The sequence below is a fragment of the Marmota monax genome, unplaced genomic scaffold, assembly GCF_021218885.2.
Source record: "Marmota monax isolate L192 unplaced genomic scaffold, Marmota_monax_Labrador192_F-V1.1 WCK01_AAM20220418_F8-fsc00056, whole genome shotgun sequence".
NCBI classification, from domain to species: Eukaryota; Metazoa; Chordata; class Mammalia; order Rodentia; family Sciuridae; genus Marmota; species Marmota monax.
In genome coordinates this window covers 12,047,737-12,071,526 of record NW_026695212.1, presented here as the reverse complement: position 1 = coordinate 12,071,526, position 23,790 = coordinate 12,047,737, and the positions used below count along the sequence as shown (strand labels likewise).

General features: G+C 39.4%; 1 non-coding gene across 1 annotated transcript; it reads right to left on the bottom strand.

Moving 5' to 3' along the window:
- Positions 1-21,325: 21,325 nt before the first annotated feature.
- On the bottom strand, positions 21,326-21,398 carry Trnae-uuc (transfer RNA glutamic acid (anticodon UUC)). Its single transcript has one exon. It is a non-coding gene; the product is annotated as a tRNA-Glu (tRNA).
- Between the last annotated feature and the right edge of the window lie 2,392 nt (positions 21,399-23,790).

The window sequence follows — 23,790 nt, the reverse complement described above, 5'->3', positions numbered from 1 at the left end:
GTCTGCAGTGCCCCCATTGTCTAAACTCGAGAAGCAGAGTGTTCATTGTTTATTTTCTTTGTGTCTTTGGCCTCACAGTTCTTTTTTTTTTTTAATTTTTTATTGTTGGCTGTTCAAAACATTACATAGTTCTTGATATATCATATTTCACAATTTGATTCAAGTGGGTTATGAGCTCCCATTTTTACCCCATATACAGATTGCAGAATCACATCAGTTACACATCCATTGATTTACATATTGCCATACTAGTGTCTGTTGTATTCTGCTGCCTTTCCTATCGGGGAGGGGAGGGGAGGGGAGGGGGGCCTCACAGTTCTTTAGCTGTTTTTGCCTTTTGTCTAGAAAAGTAAATGTTACACACGAAGTTCAAAGGAATTTTCCTGCTTAGTATTTTATAGTGTAAATAATAACTTTAATGTCACATAGAAAAGATAATTTGATGACTGACAGGAAACCTTTAGAGTCAGTCTGATCCCTGGAGTGACAGAAGAAGGAGATGGGGTAGATCCAGTGTTTTAATCTCTTCAGATTGGAGCTCTAGTTTGTGAACGCTCCTATGCTTCATAAGCCATATCTGCTCCAAAACATTTTAGAAATCTTAGCACAAAACATTCTCTACTAGGCTTCAGAGTCATCTCAAAATAATTTCCCTTAATTAGCTCTAATGGATTGTATGATGAACTGTATGACTCTCCATTCAGTCTGGCAGAGGTAATTAGCCGTGAACAATTGTACTTGGCCATTTTTAATTATACCGGAATGAGAATTATGCTTTTATTTTTACAGCTGCCATTTGAAGAAACCTAAAGACTTTACTAAAGTAAGTATCATATTACTTTCTTTTTCTTTTCTTCTTCTTTTTTTTTTTTGCAGAGCTGGTGATCCAACCCAAGGCCTCATACTTGCTAGGTCAGCACTCTGCCCTGAGCAGCATCCCCAACCCTTTCTATTTTTTATTTTGAGACAAGGTCTTGTTAAATTGCCAAGGCTGGTCTCAAACTTGCCATTCTCTTGCCTGAGCCTCCTGATAGCTGGGATTAAAGGTGTGTGCCCAGCACTTTCTTTTCTTTCTTTCTTTTTCTTTTTTTCCCACAGCACCTATTTTAAATCAGAACTCCGACTTTTGATGTCTGCTATGTCCCCCTAACTCCTACCTTCAGCACGATCTTGGAAAATCATTCATACTGTCTGGTTTCTCACTATAAAATATAGTTTATAATGATACAGGAGTAAGTGAAATAGTATCATGATAATGTTTCATAGATAATGCTGTTGTTTATTTTAAAAAAATCTGCCAGAGGCTTGAATAAGCAACATTTTTTTTTCAAACAGTGGATTTTATTAGTGAGTTATAATCTACTATAATCTACTTTCTGTTTAGGATGAGAAGTTTAAAACATGAAATATAATAGTGTAGAAGAGTAGTATAGAAGAGATAATTCTGCTTTACAAGTAGTAATAGGAAGTTTTAGTTCACTGAAGGTTTTAAATGTATATATAAAATTAAGAATAAGAATATAATTTTTGTTTGCTTTTAATCTGCAAATATAAAATGATGTTTGAGAGCCACTGGAGAAAATGTTGTTTGTAAATGGAAGCAACATTTATTATAGAGCCACTTTAGCCAATAGAAGAAAATATAAAATTGAATGCAACTTTTCTAGCTGCCCTCCTGTAAGTTTCTATTGAAGATAAAATATCAAATTTTTGTCTTAGACTCACTAAATCTTAATTATACGCATCATTTGAACATTTGAAAGCACAGTATTTTCTCTCTATAGCAGCCAGTGTTGCCCACCTCATTTCTAAACCCTGACATCTTTTTTGTTTTTTTTCCCCTTGACTACGACTTGTTCCTCCATTAAACTCGGGAAAGAATGCCCCTGTATTTTTTTAGTCCCAAGAATTAAACCCGAACAGGTCTAAGCCAATCATAATAGTTTCATTTTCTTAATGGTGATTGGCTTAGGAAAGGACATGTGACATAATTCCAGCTAATGGGATAAGAGGAGAGCTCATTTGACATGCTTCTGGGAATGGTTTCCTTGCTGGTAAAAAAACAAGTCACTGGAAAAAAAAGTCCCCCTTTTTCTTCTTCCACTAGAATGTCAACCAATAATGCCTGGGTCTGTGACAGATGTTTTAACTCAGAGAGTAACTCTGAGAGCTGAACACGTCCCAGTGGATGGTAGAGTTGAAAGAAGGAAATAACCTGGTTCTTAGATAATAATGTCCCAAACTTTTCCTATCCTCCAGCATTCTACTTCAGGACTTTTTGCTACCTGAGATAATTAGAGCATACTCTTTAGGGTTGCAGCTATTCTAAGTCACGATTTTGTGTTACTTGGAGCTGAAAACATTCTCACTTCTCTTCCCAGAATAACATCTGGATTATGTTCCTTAGTGATATAACCACGGTCACTGCATTTCCTTGGACTATATTGAGCTAAACCACATGGCTATTTCCAACTCCACTTGTGAGTCAGCAGGTTCTATTTCATCTTCTTCTAAATAATCATGTCTCATCCTCTTGGGAGTCAACTGTTTTTGCAACCATAGATAATACCTAACAGACCAGTCACTTTTCTATAGAGGTTGTTGGTATTAGCATGTGGGGGAAAAAGACTTTTACTGCCACATGTCAGTATTTTTACTTTTTGAAATAGTTTCACATCTATTGTTAGTGAGCATTCATTAAAAATTACTTATCAAACATCTACAAATGTCAGAGTGCTAGGCTTTGGCACTATAGTGGTAAATATGACAAAAAGGATTTTGTCTTCACAGGGAAACTAAGGTTATTGTTAATAATTTTGGAAAGTTGAAAAACTTTTATGAAATTTGTTAATTGTGTATTACTCATGAATTCGACTTGATTTTGATGAGATTCTGCTATGTACCTGGAACTGTGTGAGGGAGTGAATGGTGAACCAGGCAGTCACAACTTTGGCTCACTCCAGGAGGAGCTTAAAGTCTAGCTCTTCATAAAAATCTTACAAGGTAGATCATTTTGTTAACTTATTGACTTAACATTTACCAAATACCTTTTCTGTGCTAAGTACAGATAAGAAAACTGAAGCCAGAGAAGTGAAATGGCTTACCTACATAATACTATTTGGTGAGAAAGTTCCATCTAGAACACAGAAATCTTTTGTGATCTTAGTAATCTTCTCATGTGATCACATTATCTTTAAGACAGTGCAAGGGATAATTAGAATGACTTCCTAAGCATTCCTTGCTAAGTTTGTAAACTAGTGGGCATCAACATTGTCCTCTCAAAGAAAATGTAGAAAGTTAAGCTGGAAAATGCCTCTGGACTTTCAAAGTAATGTTTACTTTTATATTTAAGGGGGACAAGAACTAGCCCAAGTATTTTTAGCTCAAAATATCAGAACTCAATCTAAATAGAATGTTTGCATATAAATTAAAATGAGTACTAGGGTGCTAAGAGAAAAGTAAAAATCTAGGATTTATGGAGAAAGAAATACAGATTAGTACCTTTGCAGCTATGGACTCTAAATGGATATTTGTCTGCAGTGTACTTCCCCCCAAATCTGAATACTCTATGTGTCTACAGTGGGAGTTCCTCTGATAACGTTTGTGCCTTTCTTTACTTCCAGCCTTTTTAAAGATTCCCCCCTTCTCCTGAAGTCCTTTATGACCTCCCTCTATCTCACATCTCTGACTCAGATTATGATTCAGAAGGACACGATAGGATGCTTTAAGGCTATCAAATGTAGAATACTTCAGATTTAATATGATAAATGTTTCTAACTGGCATAAATCTCTAGAATTTAGAGATAGCATGGGAAATTGCCACTTTCTAGAATGGGGTCAAAGCTTACAGTGGAGCCAGGATTCAATTCTGATGCCAGGGCTCTGTGCCTCTGTGCTATGGTTCTTCCAAAAAGGTTCTCATGTTAAGATATCCTTAAGATTGTGCAATTTTAAAATTACATTTTAATTTTGCCTAGCTTCTAGAACATAGATCATCAGTATAATAGCATCACAGAACACAGAACATCAGTGTCGTAGAAATATAGATAAAAGACATCAGAAAAGAAACAGCTATTCATCCTGGCAGCCAGCAGCAAAGGTCTGGGAGGGTGGGGTTCTATGAAATTTCCTACAGGCCAGAAGCTGAAATCTCGATGACTCACATCAGTCCTCAGGCATTGTTGGCTGGCAATGTTGGGGACTGTTGGGTCTGACTAAACACCTGTCGGCAGGAAGGTGTAGCATTCTGGGCTTCATTCTGCTGCAAACGTGGTGGAGGAGCAGACAGGTAAAGCCTAGTCCTTATCTTTTGCAACTGCTCTAGGCTCTAGGATGGCATTTGGGAGTCTGGTCTTGTCTTAGTCTGAGACTTCCTAAGTTATTTACCTATTATTGCTGGTACTTGGTCTTTGGTTCTACCTTCTTTTCTGCAGTTCCAATACCTGCCCCACCTGTCCCATCTTGTTTTAGGGTTTTCTTCCTTTGATGATTTTAGGGAACACTTTCTCATTGTCTAATTTGATTGGATGCTTCCTGGGAGTGAGAGTTGTTAAGCTCCTTTCCTTGTCTTAAGGCCCCTCTGCTGAGTTCCTGATGACCCTGTAAAGGAACAACAATATGTGAAGATGAAAAGTTACTTTTGGAGCATCTGCCACATGCAAGGCATTGGAAAGAAAAACTGATAAATGGAACATAGTCCTTCCATAAGGAGGTGACTTTTTAGACTGAGAAATAGAAATATAAATCAAGCGTATAATATTAAAAATATGTTCAATGCAAGATATAGCCCAGTTTTTCTCAAGGTCCCCGTGTCCCATCCCATGCCAGGGGAATCTAGTAGGTTTCAGGGGATTTCCATCTACTCAGGGGCCAGTTTAGTTTATTTAGCTGGCAGCAGGTCAGCATAAGAACAGGAGAATGGCAGTATTGAAGGGATGAGCAGGGGACTGAGCTGACACTACCCTCGTATGATGAGGTTACATCATGGAACATTCATGCCTTCCCATCATAAAGAAAAAGTTTCTTGATACCATTTCCTCTTTTTCTCACTGTTGAAGAAAGAAGCATTCAAGGACACTTGTTAACCCATTATGTCCCAGCATCCTACATACAGGATACCTATAAAAACTTATATTGAGCAACAGAGTTATTAAAGTATGGTACAAGAGACTTTTTAAGGATCATTTTGATACACAAAGTTATTAAAGTATGGTACAAAAGACTTTTTTAAGGATTATTTTGATATGTATAGGAGCTACTGCAAAGGGATTTTGCAACAGAGGAGAGAGATTGCACTAAACTCCTAATATATCATGGAAAAATTGAAATTAATAGTCAAGAAGAAGGTCAGTGGATAGAAAGTTGCTAAGAGAAAGGCTCAGAGGTAAGGGGAGATTTCTAACTGGTTTCTTGCTAAGGACAGACCAGTGTGAGCAGGCATTGCCTGGGGTATGGTGGAAGATGAGGAACCCAGTGTATATGGAGAATGATTAGATATTCAGGGAGGGATGTTCTTGCTAAGCTGATTTAGCAGAGCTCTTTGCTAAAACTGGAGTCTACAAGGAAGTATGAAGATGGACGTAAGAAGAAGGTTCAGGAGCCTGACTAAACTTTGAGTAAGCAAAGAATCTTTGTCATCTTCTTATTTTGATTAAAACCGAATGGGTTTGTCTCAAAATGTTTGCAAAGAAAATTTTAGAAGAAAGTGGATGATTTCTTGTCTGGAAGATTATTTTGAAGAAAGGGGATTCCTGGAGCATGGACCCTCAATGCCCAGGGAGACATCTGAGAAGAATGATGTAGGAACAAAAGACATGCCTACCACAGGGTCCATGGACACAGAAATGCTGTGTGGACCTTCCCCACCCAGGGAAGAGCTGATCCCAGGGGAAGATCATTTCACACACAGCAGGAACCCAAACATGGCTCCAACTTTTGGAACCACATTCTTCCCATGTCATCATCCAACCTTTGGTATGTCCTGAGTCTAAATGTCATCTATTATAATGTCTCCATTTATTACAAAGTTGAGAAATGACACAAAGGTAAGAGATGAAGATGTTGGGTAAATATCTTTCACTTTGTGGACTTTGATGAAAAGTAACCAAAAACAATGGTGGATAATAGTGGTTGAGAAGAAGGGAGGTTTTCTTTTCCGTTATTTATGTATTTCCACTCTGGGATAACTTTGAATAGAAGTGATTTTCTGAAATAGACACTTGCAGAAGTCTCCAGAATCCCCAAGGTAGAGGGTTGACTTTTGGAGAAATGTTGGGAGATAGTGGTCTTGGAAAGCCCTTGGGACAAGAGAGATTCTTCCAGGCCAATTTGTGTAAATATGAATCAGTAAAAAAAAAAAAAAAGACCACTAGCTGGAGAACAGGCGCTGTTTCTATGTTGTATACCCAAGCATAACTAGAAGAAATTATAATTTAAAATTTTTGGACAGCAGAGTTCCCAACTTGTGATTGTGACATTTCAATTCAATTTATTGGGTATATACCTGGGCCTACCTTGCCCTTGGCACTATGGAGGTACACCCAAACTCTTATAGGACCCTGTATTCATAAAATTAATCAGAACTAACCTGTGAACATTTTTGAGAATCCAGAGCTTGCTTGGTGGCAAATAGAACACATCTCGAGCCTTTAAACCCTGTCTCTGATAAGTTTTTTTTTTTCTCTCTCAAATAAGAACTGAAATTTGGGGATGGGTGTGAAAGAGGGTTAGCTGGAAGACATGTAGTAGGGAGAGAGGCCATTTCCAAATGGAGATCTGTTTACTGAATATCTGGCTTTTAACAAGAGTATTTAATCCAAAGTAAAATTGGTATATTTCACAGATGTATTTATCCCTCTATAATTAAAAGATCAGCCCCGCGGAGTTCTTTTCTTTGGAGATTATGCTATAATGTGAATAAACCATTCTCTGAAATGACAGCTTCTCCCTTCTGAAACCTTTCATCTCGTCCTCAGCTGATTGAAAGGGCTGCTCATGGTCTTTTTTAGCTGCTTATAAGGAATATAAAGCAAACCAGTGCAGCAGAAAGAGATGAATAAAGATTCCTTTGTTCTCCATCACGTGCCTGCAGAGAGCGCGCCACTGCCCTTGAGGCTCGAGTGGGTTCAGGATCTTCCCCCTTCCTGTAGCAGCCTGGCAGTGCTCTCACAGAGCTGCATGAAAAAGCAGCACTGTTCCCTTGGGGGGAAGCTCCCCGCCAAGGATGCTGCTACCCGCCACCTCCAGTCGTCTTTACCCAGAGGACAGGGAAAAGCTACTAGCAGCTCACAGTGTATTTATTTATTCCCTCTGTCTAGTGGAAACTTATTTCCAAGAAGGTAACAGGGATTTCCTGGTATTGAAAGATCCAAAACATTGAAATACACTTGTAAAGTGATTTGGCTATAGTTTGTGACTATAAGTGGGGTCTGTTTGGGGGAAATTGCAAAAAGATTGTCAGGGAGGGTAGGAGACAGAGGGAAAGATAGATTTTCACACATGACTATAGTTTGTACATCACATCTGAATATCTGTCCAAATGATGTGATGTGTTTGTTTTGATTTCCTAAGCTTATAAAATGTCCTGGAAAAATAGGGCATCTGGTCTTTGGAATCTTTTTTTCCTCTTATAATCTTAAAATCCCAATCTCTGCAATGTTTCACTCTTCCTTCTGCTTAGAAAAATCTTCATGATCTAGCTTTCTAGTGAGTTCTTCATATGAATTTTTTGATATGTTAGTGTTTTATTAGCATTTGTAGTCCTGGGCTCTACTGTTGATCCTTATACACACTAGGTGCTCAATACATGTTTTCTGAGGAAAAGGAATAAATAGAAAAATGAGGTTAAAATATTAAATGTTTTTGGTTGAAATTTGGTGAGTTTTTATCCTTAGAAATATCCTAGTCTTGGTTCCAGGCTCAAATGTGGTTGTTCCTAGGCATGTGTGGGGAATTGCAGATACCCTGCAGATACCCAAATCTTTAGATGCTCAAGTTCCTTTTAGAAAGTGGCATAGTACTTGCAATTGTTTCTAGATTACTTTTAATACCTAAAAAATGTAAATGCAATTTAAATAGTTGCTATACTGCATTGTATGGGGAATAATGAGAGATAAGTGTGCACGGTTTCATATAGATGCAGTTTTTTTTCTTTTTCAAGTACTTTCAATCTGTGAGTGGTTGTATCTTTACAGATGTGGAACCTACAGATATGGAGGGCTGACTGTGTTAGGCTTCTCTGAAAGGGGTTCAGATTGTACTTGGGCTGTTGCTGAGCTGAACCCCTGGAACCTAAGCTCTGGAGACATACGCAGTACAATGGCCACTAGGGTGAGGTTAGGGAGAAGATGACCAGCATAAATTTGGTTCTACTCTTCCTGAGGAATATCTTTAGCTATTTAGCTATCTACCTGAGATTTGTTAAGGATTCTTTGAGTTAAAAAAAAAAAAGTAAAGGGAAATACTGAAAATCTAGATTATATTACCAAAGAATGTGTTCTTCTTGTAAACCTCTTAAATCTGTCCACCTCAGTTAGTGGGACTCTGCAGGAGGGTGTGACAATGGAATACCATGGGCCACCTGTATTGATTGTGCTGGACTGAGGCACACTTGCCCCTCTGGCCAGCAGCAGTGAGCATGGAGAGCCGCAATATCATTTTCTCCTCCAAGTTCATAGTCAAGAGAGAGGCTTGCATTGGTTTTACAGGGCTGCTGTGACAAAGTACCACAGACTGGATAGTTTAGACAGTAGAAATTTATTTTCTCTGGAGACTGGAAATCTGAGACCAAGGTGTCAGCAGGGCTGGTTTCTCCTGAGGCCTTTCTCCCTGGCTTATCGAAGGCTGTCTTTTCCTCTATCCTCACATGGTTTCCCTCTGTATGTATCTGGGTCCAAATTTCTTCCCCATATCAGGACACCAGCCATCTTGAATAGGGCCCACTTTAGCCACTTCAGTTACCTCATGAATAAGCCTTATCTCCAAATACATTCACATTCTGTGGAGTTCAACATGGGAATTTAAAGGGGACATAACTCAGACTATGACGAGGTCATACCAGTCAGATCCTTGGCTCACCATTGGATGTAAGCTATTTTATGTCTGAAGGAGACTGATGCTGTGAAATAGAGTACCTAACTCCTGATTAGAGGCAAGAAAGGCCTGGAGATGTTGAAATGGAAAGCTAATGAGGCTCGGTGACAGAAGGCAGCTCTGTGATGTGTGTAGGGCTGCATTATAGGTTTTTGGATAACGTCAGCAGAAAGGGTGTTCATTTTTTAACAAATGTCAAAAGGTTTCTTCTGAGAAATTATAAAAGGAATAAGCACTCAAATGAATGGGGCTTTTGATTGATATAGAACTCAAAGGGCTGATTCTCAGGATGCTTTTAGAGAAAGCTTATGATGAATTTTGAGAGTCTTGAATTCAAACACAATAGAGAAATTAGGTTCAAGCCTAAATTCAAGAATAAGAAATCATTGACTATTAAGGCCAGAGGAGATGCCCCAGTCTTCTTTAGGTTTCAACCTGGGTCACTCTGCTTGTACACAGAATTGCTGTCACAAGTCTCATTTTTGTTCTTTTACTAACTTGTTAAATGGTCTTAGGCAAGTTATTTAAATACATAATATTAAATATAGATTGTAGAGCATATGAACTGCAGGAAGGTATAATGAGAATTTAATGACTTAAAATATTGAGTCCTATGTGATTAAAAATGTACATGAGTCCCACTTGGCTCAAAAATCCTAGCATTTTAAAGAGGATTTTAAAAGAGGTAATTAAAATGAAAATGTGAACATGTGGCACTTTATTTAATGTCCTTTTTGTAGAACCAGAACTCGAGGGAAAAATCTGTGATTTGATTGCTCAGAGCACCCCATGTAATTGTGCTTTTATTGCAGCTATCTGATTTTCTAGTGTGGAAGCAGAAACCATAGCATTATTTATTGCAAAGGGACCTCCTATTGTTTCCTGCTTCTTTTTCTACACAAGTAGTTTTGGTTTTGCCTTTTGGAGAAAGTTTGATAATAAGAAAAATTTTGTGTTCCTTTTTTTTTTAACACAAAATGGGCAGTATTAAAGCTGTGGAAGAGAAACCTTTGTGGCATACAATTTTGTCTATCTTAATAATTCCTTCTACTTTTGTTCTTTTCTCAAATCTTGTTGCTTTTGAACAGTAGGAATCTGTGATCTTCTGTATCTTAAAAATTGTTATTTTATTGCTGTAAAATTTGAAAATATACAACATGTTTATAGAATTTTAGACTTTTGAGACAGGATTTAAAGAGTACACTAATTGTCAAGTGTGGTAGCACACGCCTGTAATCCCAGAGCCTTAGGAGGTTGAGGCAGGAGGATTGCAAGTTCAAAGCCAGCCTCAGCAATTTAGTGAGTGACTGTCTCAAAAAATATAAAGGGCTGGGATGTGGATCAATGGTTAAGCACCCCTGGATTCAACCCTCCAATAAACCTCCCCCCCTCAAGTACCCTAATTAACTTAGATGTAAGAGACATTTTTAAAAGGCATATACTGCTTTTTGAACTTGTTGATGGGTAAGGATGAAGTTAAGTGGAACAGTGTCCTTTTTTCATCTTGTTTTCTCTTTTGTACCACAAGTGTCCCAAGGGAGACCTAAGGTGGAAGCTCTAGGCTGACCACAAATCTTAGTGACATAGAGACCTGATGGTTGGCCTGAGAGAGATTAGGAAGAGGGTAGTGACTGAAATTTGGTCACCAGAGCAGTGGGTTCAGGATAGAACCATGATCCAGGCATGGTGGCACACACCTGTAATCCTAGAAGCTTGGGAGGCTGAGGCAGGAGAATCGTGAGTTCGAAGCCAGCCTCAGCAATGAGACGCTGTCTCTAAACAAACAAACAAACAAAACACAAAATAGTGCTGAGGATATGGCTCAGTGGTTGAGTGACCTTCCCCAAAAAATCTAACAATGAGGTTTGTCAGCTTCCTGTGAAGTATTCTTCAGAGGCAGGGAATTCAACCTGGGGCAAGAGATTGGAGGAACTCATTCTACACTTTAGGATATTGGTTTCTTATCTTTGACAGTAACTCTATGAGACAGTTTCATTTTTTTTTCCAAGAGAGGGCTAAGAATGGAGAGAGCAAGGACATCATTTTGTAAGTTTCATAAGAAGTCATAATTCATAAATCATAAAGTAAGTTAGTACTTTAACCTTAGGAATGTTCATTTGTTCATTCATTCACTCACACTATGTGACAGACACGGAGATAATAGATTCCCTCAGAAAACAAAACTTGAGCCCTCAGAGAGCTTGCATTCTGATAGGGGAGAAAGGAAAAAAAAGGCATATAGCAAGAAGGGTTATAGACAGAAAAATAAAGCAGACAGTGGGAAGGAAGTGTTGTATTACCTGAAGGCTCAAGGTAATAAGCTATATGATGAGACCTCTATGATAAGATGACCTGACACAGTGTAGGAATGAGCCACACAGGTACCTGGGAAGAGAATACCAGTGAGTGAGAACAGGAATGTGCTTGGTGTGTGCAATGAGCCAGAAAGCCAGTTATGCTGAGTCATAATGACTAGAGATGATGATGGTGTAGGAGATGATAAAAGAACCAGGGGGTTGTGGGTCAAATCATGAAGGATCTTGTAGCTTCTTGTAAGGAATTCTGCTTTGACTCTGAGTAAGAAGGGAAGCCATTTGAGGCTTTTGATCTGAACAGTGACATTATCTGGCTCTTAAAAGGACCACTCTGATGACTACATGGGAGAATAATTTCAAGAGGGCTGGGGAAGAAAAAGGGAGTTGAGTCCAATTGGGAGGCAATTGCAAGAATCCAAATAAGAGGCAATGACATCATTCACCAGGGTGAAGATTTGAGAAATGGTGGGACTCTGGTCCCTGGGGAGGTGGTGTCAAAAGAATTTTCCAATAGATTGGATGACTAAGTGTGAAAGGAATAAAAGGGGGAAAGGATGCCTATGACTGTAAGGTTTGGGACTCCCTCCCTGAGATGGGGACCTGATTGGAGGAGCAGATTTGTGTTGGTTTTGGGAAACAAAGTCTTAGAGAAGATGCTGACAAAGCAGTTAAATGGATGAGTCGGGGCTGAAAAAATGGTAACTTGAGAGTTATCTGTATATAGGAAAAGTATGAAAGGGAAGGGGAATGAAGAGAGGAACAGGGCATTTGGCAATAGTAAGGAGGTTGCAGGTTGGTACAGGATATAAAGTAGCTACCAGTCAAGGTTTTTGGCAACTGGTGGGGGAGCAAGTTCAATAGCAGCTGAAGGACAAGTGTTGGTGACAATGGAAGAGACTCGGTGGCCTTGCAAAGGGAAAGAAACCAGGCCAATGTAGGAGGGAAGGGGCCCAGTGGCACAGCTTGATGAAGACTTAGATCCAAAGATAACTTTTTGTGACTTTTACCCCAAACATCTGCTTGTTTTTCTTGGCAGCAGTGGCCTGATGAAGTACCAAGTATCTTCACAAACTTTGAGTTACAAAGCTACTTGTGTTTTGAATAGCACCAAGTCTCCGATTTCCTGATTGCAAGTTTCTTAAGAGAAAACTCCAGGTTACAATTCATTTTAATGTTCTGCATGAAGCTTGGAATAGACGACTTAGTATATGGCAGGTATTCAGCAAGGATGTGTCAAATGAATTAATGAAAACATTACCCAACGCTCTGGAAATCTCATAAAGGTGCTTGGACAGGAGTAATTCCATTGAGAATTAGCTATCTGGGCTCTGCTGGGCCAGTGACTTGCTCTGCTTGGAAAATGTCTGGGTGTGTCTAGAAGTATGGGGCCTCTTTTGAAATAGATCACTTATGGTGGGGTTGACTTCTTAGGAATGATCTTCATAAGACTAAAAGTGATGATTTGTTTGGCAGTTTGTTGTAAAGTATCTGTCCCAAGAAAAAGTTTTTCTGTGTGTTATGACAGAATTATTCAAAAAATACATGCTTAAGTTGAGGTTTCTAAGTAGGCTCTTGTAAAAACAGGCAATTACTTGCTCAAGGGAGTTAATTGCATGCACAGATGGGTACTTGTGCTCCCAATTCCTCATTTGCACTTGCAATTATCCATTTGTGATAATTTGTGAAATCTAGGGGAATTCTTAGGTACAAGGAAAGGGTTTTGGCATTGTAAGAACAGATCACTGCCTTCAGAGGAGACCAGAATGAAACAAATAGCTCAATATAAACCTTATTCCAAATACTATGTATAGGGAACATTTTTTGAAGCTTGTGGTTGTCAGAGGTAAGAGGTTACCTATCTTGCTCAAGGTTCCATTGATTTTTCACCTTTCAAAAAAGAAAACAGCATTTCTTACCTTTGTTTTATTGTAGCTTTCTGTTAATGGTAATCTCTGTTAAACTCCCTCTAGTTTGATGGTAAGCCTGGTAAAAGAGCTTTTTCTCCTGAAAGAAATGCACTCAAAATTCTTTGAAATAATTTGAAAAATCATTGATCTGGAGGAAAAGTGGGTAAGAATCCCAGATCTCCACGTTTGCACTGAAACATCAAGGAGACCTGTAGTTAGAGGTGGTTATCATGACAACCCAGTGCTGTGATAAGAAACAGTGAGTACAAACAGAAAGTGAAAGGAACTCCTCTGCTCATCAAAATATGGACACTGGTTTTAAAAATACTTTTTTTTTTCAAAATAATTATGGAATAATTGTGAACCACCTGAAATAAAGGTTTTATGAGGAAAATTATCCCATGCCAAGCTGTTCTCATGTAAGTCAATTTTCAGGACTGAAAAGGAAATGAATCTGTCAAACTTCACATCCTGTGAAAGCTACAATTAACTTTTACTCTAAATTCCTTCAGGGGATTTGCATAATTTGCTATTTTATTCTGGCAGTTGAATCTAGTATCTCAAACATTTTGGAAAAGAAGATGAGGAGTAACCCATCCTAGAGGAGCAATTTTCTTGGCAGGACAATTGGTTGAAAGCCCAACAAATTTTGGATGTTCCTTTGGCTTAAGAGTACTGTATAGGTATATGGGGTTGAAGAGCTATGGCAGTCAACCTTAGGCCCTCTGAGAGTCTAGCTATAATCTTTGACTTAGAGAATTCCTAGTGAAAATCAGGTCATAGGGACTGTTGTAGTAATCCATTCTTGTGTGTATTCCTCTTGAACTGAGGAGATCCAAACTTATGGATCTTTGGATCAGTCAGGATGGGTTAGGTAATGCTGCAATAATAAGTATCCCCAGGTCTTAGCAGCCTAAAACAACAAATGTTTACTTCTGTTGTGTGTATTGTGTGTTCACACCTGGGAAGTAGACTTTGTTCATCAGAGTCCCTAGGCCATAGATGTAACACTACTCATTATTAACACTTTTGCCAGGGAAATGAGAGACCTCTTAGAAGGCCTTGCATTATCCATTGAATGCTCTGTTTTGGAAGTGACTGATTTCCCTTCTATTCATAGTCTTTGGTCCTAACCAGTCACATGGATCCACATATCCATAAAGAAGCCAGAAAAAGCAATCTTATCCAGTGCCTGGAAATAACAAGAACCAGAAATATTGGGCAAAAAGCACAAATTATGATTGCAAATGGCTTTAGACTTAAAGGGACCCCATAGGTTGCCTTTCCATTGGTTCCAGGAGTCAGAGAACCATCACCTGGTCTAATAGCCAGACTGGTGCCCATTAAATGCCTGCTTGTTAGGTTTCCTACTACTTTTCTAGTAGGAAAATTGTACCAATGGTACTGAATGCTACATGGGGCACATTTAAAAAAACTTTCGTCCCATGATAAAGATTAAGACTACCTCTTAGAAATTCCTGACATTTGAGAAGAAATCTGGTAATTTGGGCTGACATTTGCGATATCAGATGTGGAAATTCTAGCCCTTACTCTCAACTAAAGCATTCAAAAATTATTTGAAACCTGGAGCACTTGGGCTGTTTCTCTTTGGCAGGAGGCAGCTTTTCATATTCTGTCCTAATTTTGAGGCATTTGCTCATTTTGTTTTTGGAAAATGTGCTGACTCTGAAGACCCAGAGTAGAATTGAATTGCACAACTTGTCAACTGAACCAACTCACAAAGTAGAAAATTTAAGGTGAAAGTAGTTGGGAAGAATAGGAGAGAGAGATTAATGATTTCTTGTGTTCCAGTCTTGGTGACAATGTTTCTTCAATAAGGTGGATGGATAATGGTGTAAAAATAAATCTGAACTGATTCCAGTATTGATATGGTTTCTCCCCAATAGTCTATTAGGTCTTCTATTATTAGAAGACCTAATAGTAACACTACTGGTATGGCCAAGGCAAGGTCTCTATTTTAGTCCAATATGGTCCATTTCTTTTTATTCTTTGTGGCTAAGTCTAAGCAATTCCCTCTGGTTTATGATCTTTATTGCTGAGTTTTAATCTTTGCTTAATTATTTGTTTAAGGGCATTTTATATGCTGGGTTTTTCTCAGTTAGTCTCTATGGTAGCCTTCACTCCCTTGGAATGAAAATTACAAATTCTGTGTTTGGATATGCAACCCTGCAGATCACTATTTTATCAGTCTGACCTCTGTTTTTCACTTTCTACCCCAGCAGCTGCTTGCTCTTTAGGATTTGTGAAAGATTTTTAGGATTTTCCTTTTCCAAAATCTATAGACTCACTCAAATTCTCTGAAATTGAGAACAAAATTTGTAAACTTTGCTTGTGCTAAAAACATAACCCTCATGAAACTGTACGTGAGTGGATACTTAAGTTCATGTTTTACTTTTTTTTTAAATGTTGGAAGAGATTATCTTAAAGGAAACAATCATGGCTGAGCCAATTTCCCATTTTGTACAGTGGTCTGCATTAATGAACACAAGCTCTGCAGGAAATTGAGTCTATAGGCATCGAGAGAAGTCACAGAGTCAGAGAAAGTGAGAATTGGAAAGGATGAAGATGTTTTCTTCAAACTTATAAAGCTATGAAGACCTTTCTCTATGAAAAATCTAAAGTGGAAATCTAAGCTGTAACCAGTTTTAAAAACTGACTTGTTGTGACTGAAGTGTGGTGGGGGGAGTGGGGTTCTACAGATGCCTGTCTTCTCTATAACTTTCATGGTGCACCATTTGAAAACCAGTCATGCTTAGCCCACTTTTTGTAGATGGCAAGCCTGAGTCCAGAGAAGACATCTTCCCTATGATCATGGCCAAGCCAGTACCATATCCTGATCTTCTCATTTGCTCTCTTTACTCTTATCCATTATACTGTGTGGTATTTTAGCAGTCAGAGGGTGTTTTCATGCAGACAAGGAGGCAGTGAACACTCTGTATTATTACAATTGCTACTCAAAAAAAAAAAAATCATGTGAAAGAAACATCTTTTGTTGGGTGGTGGTGCACACCTGTATTTCCAGGGACTCAGGAAGCTGAGGCAGGAGGATCCCAAATTCGAATCCAGCCTCAGCAACTTAGTGAGACTCTGTCTCAAAATTTAAATAAACAAACAAACTAACAAATAAAAGGGCTGGGGATGTATCTCAGTGGTTAAGCACCTCTGGGTTCAATCCCCAGCACCACAAACAAACAGAAAAAAAACATCTTTTGAGATCCTTAAATAACAATTTATGCTGGGACGTTATCTCAGTCATGAAAGAGAACAAAGTGGGCTTTGGCAAGTCCCTGTATGAGCAAGGAGATGGAGTACTTTATGTGCAGCCAGCCTTGTGACCTTCCTGTTCTCCCTGAAGCCTTGATTCTGTCTTTCCTCTGATTGTGTGTGACCCAGTGTGAAATAAACAGGAATTTGTCCAAACATGTCGGTGGAGGTTTCCTGCTCAGAAAGGGCTTGTTTCAGTTCTTGGAGAGAAAAGAAAAAAAGAAAAATACAAAGCAAAACAAACAATACCCTCACCGTTGCCATATCCCAAACAAGAAACCCGAGGCTGTTAATGCATTTTAACAACTCCCAGCATAGAGAAAATTATGTGTATTCCAATTAACACACAAATCAATAGTCGTCCGCTGTGATTGAACTATGCACTGGAGAACTGTACTGTAATTATATTCATGCCAGGCATCAAGGACAAATCTCCTGGGTTTTGAGTAGGTGTGAGACAAGAAAAAATTACCAGCTCAGCTATAGAAGATTAAAAAAATAAAAAAGCACCCACAAAGCCTTTCTTTTGAATGGGTGGGTTTAATTACATCATCTCCATCTAACAAATAACAGTTCTCAAACTCTTGATCAAGTCTTTTGCATTAAAAAAATACCTGTCTGGGCAAAACAATGCTACGAAATAGTTTTATTTACCTCTCTGTGGAATCTCGGTTGTCTCACCTTTTTCTATTTGGATTAAATGTTTTTCTGCGTCTTAAAATTGATAAACTGTGGATACTAGATTTTAATTTTTCATTTTTCTTCTTTTCCTTCATTATGATAATTTAAAGAAGAACAATAGAGTGTGTGATTCTGAAATTGCAACTCACAGCTCTGCCCTGAAGTGTTAAATTTCCCATTGCAGTTTACTGGGGAGGTTTCAAAGCTAGAAATCTATGATTGGTTTGGGAGTTTTCCACTCTCTGTCCTGTGATACACAACTGCTCTGTTTTCACCTGGTGGGGTACCTTCTGCGTGTCAGGTAGAGTGATCAACTCTAGGAGTACAGAGATGTAGTCTTGTTTTTGAGAGGGCTTACAGTTTACTAAATAATTTGGGCAATAATTAATCTCTCCCATCTTAGTTCAGATTGTGCTTCTTACACACAAATAGGCTGCCCCCTCTCTCCTTCTCTGGCAGCCATAGAGTCCTCCTTTCTTCCCCTGCTGTCCCTGGGAATTTCCCTACCATTTCTCAGTCCTCGGGCTCTACCATTGCAAACTCTTAAGAACACATGGGATCCTGGTAAAGGATAATGAACCTCACCTGGGGCGAAGGGTGGGTTCCCTGCTTGCTCTGCCAAGCAAATTGAGAGATGGAACATGCTCCGGTGGATTTGGAGCTTTAAGATGTGAGTACCAAGTGCATATGGCTTAGCTTTCAGAGACGTTTATAAAGATGGTTTTCTGAGGCTGACTGAAGTTTAGTTATATGAGTTTACTTTCTCAGAATTGGGTTTGGTTTTCACCAGCTTGTAAGGGAGGCAGAGGTTCGAGCCCAGGTGAATGTAGTTAGAAGCTGTTTTCTTTGACCTATAGAGTAGGGTGGTGGTGGTGGTGGTTTTTAAAATTTTTGCGGTAGAGGCCAACTTTTTATATTTGAAATCTAAGGTTTGGCTTGTCCTGAAAAATATGATGGTCTGGTAATCTGACAGGGTAAGAGTCAAGTGGTAATGGTTGTCTGGTATAAGGATTCTGTTCTTTCCATTTTGCAGCCAGGGTCTTATTGATTTGCTTTCCCTGTGTGACACCTGAAGCCTTTTCAGAGCCATCCTTTGTGGGCTGGGGGTGGGTGCTGTTCTGGTCAGTCAGTAATCAAGGAGGAAATTAAGTCACTCCTGGAATTGGTTTTCCCCAAGAGGTTTCACTGGCCCCAGGCATATATGTTTCTGACGTTAATATTTCTGCATGAATCGGATGTGGTATATTCTAGCTAACATAGAGCACCCAGAGCAAGTGGGAGGGATCGTGGATGACCCAAAGCACCATCCACCTCTCCACCCAACTCGCTTGGCTACAGTTGCTCTTCTGCTCTCATAGGCTGGAATATCCACTAAGAAAGAGCACTATGTCTGGCAAGACAGACATTTAAGAGCAGAACACACTGGCCTTGGTGTTATGGTGAAGGTAGCTGGAAGTTCTTTTCATATGTTTTTTTGACAACTACTATTTATTGAGTTCATGTGTGTGTGTGTGTGTGTGTGTGTACACACATGACTCTGAAGATAGAGTTGTGAATAAAAAGGATAAAAATATCTGTGTTCTGATATTCTAGAGAGAGAGACAGATGATAAATGACATTTTATTAGATCACCTTAAGTGTATAAGGGATTATGTATAGCGTTGAAGTGGCTGAGGAGGACAACTCAGGAAGGGGAAAAAACATATTGAGAGTGAGGAGTTGTTATTTTAGATGAAGTTCCCAGGGAAGGCCACACTTAGAAAGTGACATTTGAATAAAATCAGAAGAAAGTGAGGGAACTTGCCGGGCAGATATCCAGGTTAAGAAGAAATAAACAGCACTCAAAGTCCCAAAGGAGGAGCAGGTCTTGTGGTAGGAGAACTAAAAAGTTCATGAAGGGCATCTTCTGGATTTTGGCTTTTGCTCTGGGTATTGGACAGCCATAGTGGCAGTGGGTGGTGGTTAAGCAGGGGGAGACATCTTATAAATGAAGTTATTCTGAGGTATCACTTTGGCCATTGTGCTGAGATTAGACCCATGGGCAATGGCGGGGGAAGAAAAGTTTATTATGTTGCTGCAGTGATTCAGGGATGACAGTGAGTGGGACCACGGTGGGAGTATGTTTTGGGATATATTTTGAGAGTACAACTGACAAGTGAATTGAATGTGAAATGCTCGAGAGGAAAAATGGAGGAGCCCAGGGTGACCCCAAGTTTTGATCCAAATGATTAGAAGGATGATTGCCTTTAACTGAGTTGGGGAAGACTGGAATGCAGGAGGAGCAGGTTGGGGATGGAGGGTGGAGAATGTCATTTGGCTTTTTTGTTTTTTAACCTCTTGGGCCACTCACTGTCATTGGACCATGAGTTACTGAGATGCTTATCAGGCATCAAGTGGATGTGGAGAAGGCAGTAAATCACAGCTACTTCAATTAAGGTACAACTTCAAATCTTTGCCTACACAAATGTGCTGTAGAAATTCTAAATAGTAATTAAGTGTAATTTTATTCTCATGCAATTAAAGAAAGATATGGAAAAAAAGAAAAGAGATCTTTCCAACATTCAGAAAATTTGAAAGGAGGCCAATGTTAATAACCTTCAATTTAACATTGGATTCTTCTATTATTAATGCAAATTTTTAAAAATCATCATAAAAACTAAATAGTCATTAGAAATCACCTTGGGCTGAGAGCTGGGAGAATAATTTTTTACTTCAATAGACTTTAAATAAATATTTAATGCTCATAATAGAGACACATAGAAAGTCAGTGGGAAATTTGCAGGATTCACAAAGCAGGCCTGTTTTTTTAATCAAATTGAAACCTTTTATAATAAAAGTTCTTTGAATTTTTCTCTGATTTCTGGAGCCAAAGGGTTCCCTAGAAATAATCTCATTAAGCTGTAGTGAGACTAGCCAGGACACATAATATTATTTCTAATTTATAGATCTGACTGTGGAAGAAGAAAGGATGCACAATAGACTTGCTGTTTCTGCAGGCTCCATGACTAAACAAGGTTCAGAGCCTGCAGTTTTTCATTTTAGATGACATATTTTCAAGCTTAGCTACATTGTTTTCTTTTCTATAATAAACAAAAAAATTGCTTGTTTTGCTTCCTTTAATGTCTCCTACCATTTTAGCTCTAAAGAGTCACATGCAAAAAGATTTTCACATTCCTGCTGTCAAATTAGAGCAAGAAAGTGACATAATATCAAGTGTGGACAGAGATGGGATTTGTCTGGACCCAAATTTCAGAATCCCCTTTAGAAATTATGTGTGTCCAAATGGAAGGGATTCATTCAATGAATATTTGTTTAGCACTTACTAAACAGATTACCTCCAGCCAGCGAGGCAGTGGACTTTGATAGACCAAAGCCTAATGTGTTGTAAGAACATAAAAGGGTTCTTTAGTTTTATGATGGAGATTGTGGCTATAAATAACCTCAGTGTCACATCCTTCTACTTTTGTGACTCCAAAGACAGTGGGACCCCTTCCTTGCTACCCTCAGTTAAAACAATCCAAAGCAAGACTCCTTTTTTTTTTTTTTTTGATATGGAGAATTGAACATAGGGCTGCCTTACCACTGAGCTATATCCCCACTCCTTTATTTATTTATTTTGAAACAAGGTCTTGCTGCTTTGCTGAAGCTGACCTTGCATTTGTGATTCTCCTGCTTTAGCTTCCCAAGTTGCTGGGATTACAGGCTGCACCACCATGCAAAGCAAGGACTCTTTTTGGCTAAACTTGAGTCCACCTCTTGGGTCAATTACTGTCATTGGAACATGAATTACTGATTTGTTAAATCTTGATCATGTAATTGGAGGGCAGCAAACTGTGGTTGAAGACACAGCAGAATCACACAGAATGGGTAATGGGAGGTGAGCCATTTCCCAGAAAAGGAGGGGTAAGACTATTCAAAGGGAAGGCCACAGCAGTAGATGCTTGCCAACAAGTGACCATGGCAGTGCACCTAAGGCGGGGGCCATTTCAGACATAAGAAATGGCTTCCTGGAGATATTTAAAATGCAGGGTTTTTTTTTTTGGGGGGGGGGAGTGCTGGAGATTGAACCCAGGGCCTTGTGCATGAAAGGCAAGCACTCTACCAACTGAGCTACATCCCCAGCCCAAAATGCAGTATTTAAATCTGATTAGCTTAAAAACATACCCGAGTGTTCAAGAGTGGTCATTTTCCAGGTTTTTATGAGTGTATTTGTATGTAGAAACAGAAGAGGTTGGGGTGGGGGATGGGGGTGCTGGGCATGGAGATATATCCCCAGAGAGAGCTGTGTATATAAAGGCACAAAAGTAAGAAAAAATAAATTTACCTATTCAGGGAAGTAAGGATCTCAGTATGGTTGGAGCAGAAGGGAAGATGATCATGTAGCAAGAAGTGGCTCTGTATCCCATGGGCTGGGGAATCCCTATTGAATTGAATTCAGCTAGTATTGATTGAGCACCTCTCAGTGCCACTGCTATTCCGTGCATTTCACATACATTAGCTTATTTCAACCTCATGCCCGCCCTATGAGGTAAGAAGGGTGATGTGAAAATATTTAACAACTAGTATGGCACACTCAAGATTAGTTACCATCAAATCAGAATTGACACCAGATATAAAGTACCTCTGCCCACCACCATGTGTATCAATAACTACCAGCCCTGGATGTGGTCACTCTCACTCTCCTTGTTTTACCAATGGACAAGCACAAGCACAGGGTGGTTAACCTGAGCAAGCATGCGTGGTACAATGGAGGAAATGGGCTGAAAGCCAAGTGTTTCTGGCCCCAGGCCCAGGTACCTAAGGGAAGAATACCAGATTTATTCTTTAGAAAAAGGAGAGAAGAGAGAGTAAGTCCCACAAAGACAGTATTTGTTTCTCATTATAGTCCCAAAACCATTTCTGACACACAGCAGACCCTCAAAAATAGTTATTGAATGAATGGTTAGAAAGCTTGTTGTGGATTTGAGAAGGGCAAATGAAGGGCAAAAGAAGGGCAAAAGAAGGGCAAAGTCCAGAGGAGTAAACAACAGAGGCTTAAAGTAAGGAACCATATCAAGGGCACCAATAAGAAGATATGTAAGAAATATCAACACATAGAATTTAATTTCCCTATAAGAGTGAGTCCTAATTTTCTCTTTTGAACAACTAGGTGGGTGGTGTTGTCAATTATTGAGATAAAAAATATAAGAATAATTTACTGAGATAGGAAGTACAAGAAGAGCAGTCAGGTATGGTGGTGCACAACTGTAATCCCAGTTACTCAGGAGGCAGAGGTGGGCGGATTCAAGTTTAAGACCAGCCTAGACAATTTAACAAGACCCTGTCTCAAAATAAAAGAAATAAAATGGGCTGTGAGCGTAGCTCACTGGTAAAGTGCCCCTGGGGTTCGATCCGTAGTTACTAAGACACACACACACACACACACCAACAGGTTGTTAGGGTGTTTAAAGGTGGATAAGAGCTCCTTTTGTGGATGTGGAGTTTGGAGGATCTATAGCTGCCTAGGAGACAACTGGATCTGGAATTTAGAGCAGAACCTGCGCTGGTGATGTGGTTCAGTGAGTAATCAGGACAAAAGGGGAAGTGTAAAGTGTGAGGATGCATGAGATCATCCAGAAAGAGTATGTGGAGAGAGGAGGCTGGAGGCCAAACCTTGGGGCCAGGTGGGAAAAGAATTCCAAATAGAGAATGAAAATAAACACAGAGATAGGGGAAGAGAAACCAGAAAGAGTGTTGTAGGTGAGGTCGACGTTATTAGGAGAATGTGGGGTTTTCTGATTTTCACTAAGAACACTGAACATCTTGGCTCTAAGGTGGAAAAGGTAGGCAGGCAATGGGGTTGGTCCAGAATTTGGATTTTGCTGGGTGAAAGTGGCTAGCTATGGGCAAGGGAGCTGAGTATAGTGACAAGAGACACTGAATGATGGACCTGGGCCCCTGGCAGGTAGGGCAGGAAGTGGGTAGAGGAGGGCCTTAATTAGAAGTTGGTCAAGAATGGGAGGTCTCAGTGAGTCAAAGACAGGGTGTGGTGGGTGTCAAGGACTCAGGGAGCTGAAGGGATAGGAAGTCATAGTCAGGATGGGGTGATGAGTTTTAGATCCAGGTGATAATGAGGTCCAAAGGTGTGGCCATGGGTCATGGGTGGTGTGAGAGCCTGAAGTGCAAGGGAAATGTACTAGTCAGGATTCTCCAGAGAAATAGAATCCACAGTCACTCATTATGTACTTGTAGATATTTATTGTAAGAAATTGTCTCATGCACTTAGGGAGGGGAGAACACCTAAGCTCTGCAAGAGGAGATATCAGGCTTGAGATCCAGGAAAAGCCCCTGTTTCAGTTTGAGTCCAAGAAGAAGAGAAAAAACAGTGAACACCATTGGAAGTTTTCCTGAAGTTAGTGAAATCTGTACAAGTGGTACCTCCAGCTCCATGTAGTCCATGTCCTATAGTCATGGGAAAGGGTCAAAATATAATCAATCTGAAGCAAAATGAGAGAAAAGAGACTGGGAATAAT